The sequence below is a fragment of the Ixodes scapularis genome, unplaced genomic scaffold (assembly GCF_016920785.2).
Source record: "Ixodes scapularis isolate PalLabHiFi unplaced genomic scaffold, ASM1692078v2 ptg002818l_1__unscaffolded, whole genome shotgun sequence".
Taxonomy (NCBI): Eukaryota; Metazoa; Arthropoda; class Arachnida; order Ixodida; family Ixodidae; genus Ixodes; species Ixodes scapularis.
This window is the reverse complement of record NW_024610271.1, coordinates 72677-78676: the sequence shown is the minus strand read 5'-3', so window position 1 is coordinate 78676 and position 6000 is coordinate 72677.

Below are 6000 nucleotides of genomic sequence, written 5' to 3'. Positions count from 1 at the left end.
GGCGCCTAAAACCAGGGCAAACCAGTGCCAAGCTCGGCAAGTCGAACTTTGGACGTACGCCCTTTTATTTATTTGCTAATAAGTTTCCTTTTTTTTTTTACGTGGATTCGGAAAGTAGAACAACAACTGGGTGCAAATATATTTCTTTGATATCAAAAATGAGACGGGCCTCTCAGTTTCCTTTCTTTTTACCATGAAGAACCTGACAGTATCAAGAAGTTTCCGAGCTCAAACAAGCAACAAGATTCTCGAGTCATCTGGAACACTCCAGTCATGCAAACAAAAAATTCCGAGGACACCTAAGCCATAGCCTCCTCTATACGGAGAAAGCCTGGCACGTCGCTAAAAAAAGTGGCCGCCGGGAGTAGGAGAGGAGGGGCGGGGAATCGAGAGCGGAGGGAACCTTCTTTGCTAGCGCCACACAAGAGCGAGCGGACAAACGCAGAAACAGTTTTTTTGTTGTTTTTTTCGGAATCGCGGAGAGGAGAAACTCGACGTCAACCCTTTCCCTTCGCCGTCCCTGCGCCGCAGCCGTTTCTCCCGGAGCACGAAAACGACGGTGACGAAAACACGAAAACAAACGTGGTTCGGGGAGCGGCCGCTCATGACCCAAGCGCTCGCAAACTATCTCTGCCCTTTCTGCTCTGCGCTACCATATTGGTCGCCGCTTCGCGTGCTCCTCCTCTCCTTTTCTCTGCGGCCGCGCTCCCTATGGCTCTGCCGTCGATGTGCCAGGCTTTCTCCGTATAGAGGAGGCTATGCCTAAGCACTTCTTATGAGTTGTGAATGCGAAAGCATGAATGTCGTTCTTCCGCTCCCTTAGTTCGTCTGCGGCGTACTGGCGTCGACGGCCACGTTTCGCTACTGCCGAGGTTGCGGACGACGGCCGAGCGCGGGCTCTCGTGAAGTGGCTGCACCGCGCTGAGCTCGGCCGTACAACCTCTCCGGAATCTGCCCGGGCGAATTCCGCTGGCTGTTTTTGAAGCGGGATGTTTTTGTACTTGTATTCGGCTATGTCGAGCCCTGCTGCTGGTGAAAAAGACTGAGTTATTCTTCTTGTGTGTTCTTCTCGTGTGAGACAACCTCGGTTCCTTACGTGTGCGTGAAATATCGGAGACATGTGACTAAGGGGTAAGAATTTCTAGACATATCACTTCCGATCAGTTTATCAGCGCGGATTGGAGATTTACACGTGAACGTGCGGTAGATATTAGAACCTGTATTTTACAGTACCTGCTACAGCTTCGTGGCAAAAGTGTACGAATTGTGAGACACTCTCGTCGTCTATGTGAAACGAGTTCATTTATGTAAGCATATGCATATTCCATGTGCCTGCCATCAATATGCTTGTTGACGTGTTTATAAGCGGACGCTAATTTAAATTCGCTTTATGTTAACTACTTTTTTTCTTACCTTTGCAGTTGTGCTTAACATAATGTCATGATAATGTTGTTTTATTAATGTGATGACGCTTCTGCGATCTATTTCAAGTCAAAATAAAGACATTTTTATCTGCCCTGAGATTGCGACTTATGATGGCTGGGGTGCAAAGACCACCTTAAAAACATCACTGCATCTTTGTTGTAACGCGAATGCACTTCTACGCGAGAGACACCAATCGAGAGATGACGGAGAACGTGCCAGTAAAAGCAAGACGACTCGGGTCATGTGATCATCAACTACAGGCATTTTCAGCCTTGGTGTTTTGCATTCTGGTCGCGATTTTTTCGCTGAAAAGAAATAAACGTTCTCATCTAGCATTTTTGCCTTGCCGAAGATTTGTTGCGGCAACAAATAAAAGGTATACAGGAAACGTATTTTGTTCATTTTCGTGTGACAAATATGTGGGAGCGTTTATCGAGAACTGGATACGGCGCTGACAGCGCATGCGAGCCCCTGCTTATGTATGCTGGTCATAGACGAATATAAGAGATAAACTATGACATAAATCCAGTTTTACTTTGATTTTACATGAGCATAAAATCGCACTCGGCAGCTCGACTCAAAGTTAGGCACCTAAGCTCCTATACGTTGAATTATACAGTAAACACAGAAGAAATCGTTAGCTTGCATAATTACAATCATGTGACTGCAGCAGAATCTACTTACAGAGGGAATGTCTTAAAAGAAGTGCGCAAGGGCCGCCGACGTGATGCCGATTGCCTGATTTCGCAATAAAAAGCCAGCGTCCCGAGCTTGCTCAGAGCTTGGTTGGCCATGCGTACCGGGCGGGTTGCGACGACAGCGCCACCACGCTCGCGAGAACGGAGGGGGCCGGCTTTCCGAAGTGCGGCTAATGCAGAGCTTGTCAACTGAGCTGATCTAGTAACGTTGGTATATACATAGCTTGCAGATGTCACCATTGCTGGGACTGACGGTTTTCTCTACTTACTGTTTTTCTCGAGCTGCGGTGTGAAACCAACACAATGAACCAAACGCACGTGGCACATAAAAATGCGGAAATGGCCGCGAATGATGTTACGGGCAAGCTATGTATTATACATAAAGCGAAATCGTCACGCGTTGACGCCACCAAGCGGCAACGCTCGCAATTACAGTACCCTTCGCCGTGCAAAGAGCCACTAAATGAGCTGCGCTTATTTAGTGGCACTAGCCAACACTAGCGGTGCAGAGGCCCTTGACGTCACGACCGCGATACGGATTGCGCTTCTCGCTGGCCGATAGTGAAGCGAGAGATAGAGATCTCTCGGTCACGTCATTTTGTGTCCGTACCTTGGGTGCCGTAGGCTGTATACAATGTCCTACTGTTTAGGGTGATGTCATTCTTTGTAGCACCCGATGCCAACAGCTCACGCTCTCTGAAAAAATACAAAGAAATAGCCGATAACAGAATGTCGCCGTAGCACTGTCAATGCCAAGAGCTCGTGCCGGGAGACGCGCTTTCACGGGCTACAGAACAAAAAATTGAGACCCCCCCCCCCCCCTCTTGAAGAGGAAAATCCGCCGGCGCCCGCCGCGGCCCGAGCCCCGCCGTCCCTTATTGCACTTCCGAATAGTCACTTCCGACTTTCTCCGCTTCTTCGCCTTCCACCAGCACTCCAGTCTATACTCTTTTTCTTTTTTTTTTTCTTTTTTTTTTTTATAGCGGGATACTTCCAGATACTTACTTGCATTGCTCCTATCCTGGGTGGTCAGGTCGTCGGTCTCGAGTTCCAAATCACCCCCGAAACTTATCGGTGCCAACTTCCGAGCGCTGAATCCCAATCCCAGGGCTGCACCCCATTCGCCAAAACTCGGTCATGAGGACCTGGAGGTCCTGTAGCGTGTCCACCATCAGCACGATGTTGTCTGCGTAGAAGAGACCCCGGACCACCCACCCCCCCCCCCCCCCCTTCCTGGCTCTCTTTTCCATGTACTGCAGGAAAATGCCCTTGGAGCTCTCCTACAGCTTTCTATCTATTCCTGCGATGGACAGCATGGATAACAGCAGCGATAGCGGGCAGCCCTGTTTCAGCCCCCTGTTCCCGGCCACAGGGTCTGTACTTTCTTGTCGCCACTGTGCCACTAGATTAGTTTCTTTGTACACACCTTCCTCAGCAGGTCGATCCAATCCTTGCCGAGTCCTCGCTCTGCCAGTTGCCTCCACAACTTCATGGTCCACTGTGTCGTCTGCTTTGCCGATATCTAGAAGGAAAGGTATATTGGCCGGCCTTCTCTTTGGGCGATCTCGATTGCTTTTGTCAGGATGAAGATAATGTCTTCCAGGCGCCTTCCCCACGGGAACCTCTTTTGGAGTTCCCCAAGGGACCCCTGTGTCTCCGCCCATGCCTGAAGTCTATCCCGGATCTCCTGAATCCACACCCGGTACAGTACTGGTGTGATTGCCACTGGACGATAGTTGCTCAGGGACGTCCTAGTTTCCTTGCTTTGTAGGTTAGGCGGAGTCGTGACATTCGCCACTCCATCTCGAACTCTTCTCTCCGTCCTTACTTGGCTCAAGGTTCGCGGTAAGATTCTTCTTGTTTCCGGCCCCAGCTCCTTCACTAACCTCATTGGGACTCCGTCCATACCTGTGGCTGTGGTCCCTCCAAGGGATTTCCCCTGACCCCCCCTAGGGGGGGGGGGTTGAGACCCCCCCTAGTTTTTCTTAACACCCCCCCTTGAATCTAAAAAAAAAAAAAGAAAATAAAATTCTTTTTTTCAGATTAAGTAGAAAACACCACCTCTCAGGTGTATACATAGAGAAAGGGAAACATACATTACGGGTATGAGCATTTGGTTAATAGACGTCTGTAATTTAGCTAGTGGACTAAAAAAGAAACAGTTTTATATTTTATCTAGACTCGCCTCGCATCGCCTCCCCCCGAGCCATTGGGACACCCCCCTTCCCGAGCCATTGGGAAACCCCCCCTTGATTAGAATCCTGGGGAAACCCCCCGTCCCTCCCACTCTCTTAATTGCTTTCTTCCGCTCTCTTTCTGTGATTTTGTCATTGCTTGGCTGCTCTTCCATATACCCCTTCACACCCGCTCTCTTCGTTCTCGGTTTCCGTGCTGCTCCCTGTAAACATCTCTTTAACCCTCCCCTCGACTATCTGGATGGTCTCGCCTGCGTCGACATCTCTTCCTGCTGCGTCCTCTTTGATCACCGGGTCTTTCCTGGGTATGCCCCGTTTGGCTCCGCACATTTCGCCAGAACTTTACTGGAGCTTGTGGTCCTTCCTTTTTCAGTTCCTCCAGGAAACTCTGTCTACCCTGGTCATTTTGCTTGGGATCTGTCACCTCTGTTTTTCTGCTTTGGTATGCCCTCCACTCCCTCTGAATCTTTTCTTATAGGTTTCTCTCCTTTCTCGATTGTGCACCTAAGGGTCCTGCATGCAAGTTTCCTTTTTGTTATGGCGTCACTCATCTTTACATCCCGCCATCGCTTTCTTTTCCTCCTTTTTGACGTGTTCGCCCTGTTCCTTCTACCAGATGGTCATTCCACCACTGCATGACGTCTTCCTAGGTCTCAATAGTAGTTGCCCCGCAGTATCGGCACATCATATTTTAATTAGATCAGGCAAGAACAGCTCAACGTCCGGTGGAGACGTGTGCTGAAAGCGCTCGACAAGCGACATCACCGGCGACTTTAGCGACCTATGGGGGTCACCACTATCGGGTAAATATGGCGGTCTAAAACAGGTCGTGCCATATGTCAAGTGCCAGTCCAACGAACAACGCTCGGGTTTCAGTAGGCAAGCATTAGACTCGCAAAAGGTTTGCTCCAATTTTTATTCACTCTACGTTTCAAACCTGCTGCAATGTGTTGGCGTAAGTGAGCTTCCAGAGGCTTGGCCTTCCTTGGGAACGCGATGGAAGGACTGCCCACTGTCCTTCTACCCCGCTGACGAACGTTGATTAAATGTCTGGTTCACGCGGTTGCGTAGGTTGCTTTCAGAGTGACCTAAGCAACACGCTGGAGCGGGTTTCACATGCAGCGATTTTGGACTGTAGAGCGGCGCGATTTCTGCCGTCGCAGCGGCTGAGAGGCATGGTTCCACCAGGTTGGAAATTTTTCGCCGCGGCAGAGCGGCAGCTTCCGCGCTGGCCACTCACAGCGTGGCGGGAAATCACGTGGCAGGAAGAGAAACGTTGCGGGAAAGCTGGCGCATAGTACGGCGGCGTTTTCACGTTTTGAAGCAGACGACAAGCGGAGAAAGTACGCAAGCGACTGGTTTGCGGTTTCTTTTTTTCCATGTGGGTCGAGCTTTCATGCTTCTTCAGCAGTCGCTTCGGAACTGTTCAGAAGATTATGGAGGAGGGGGATTGCTGTCCCCTTCCTCGGAATTTGTTTTCTCAATGAATTACGCAGCTCTTCTTTACTTTCCTCGCCCGAGTTCCAACTGTAGCGAGCGCAGGAGAGGTTAATCGGAAGCGGTTTGTTCGAGCGCTAGTGAGAAAAACACAAGAAGAAGAACTGAGCGACATTGACGTGTCTTTTCCAACACAGACGGTCACACCAAGTAAGACAAAATGTATCGCGCCCAGTTCAATGAAC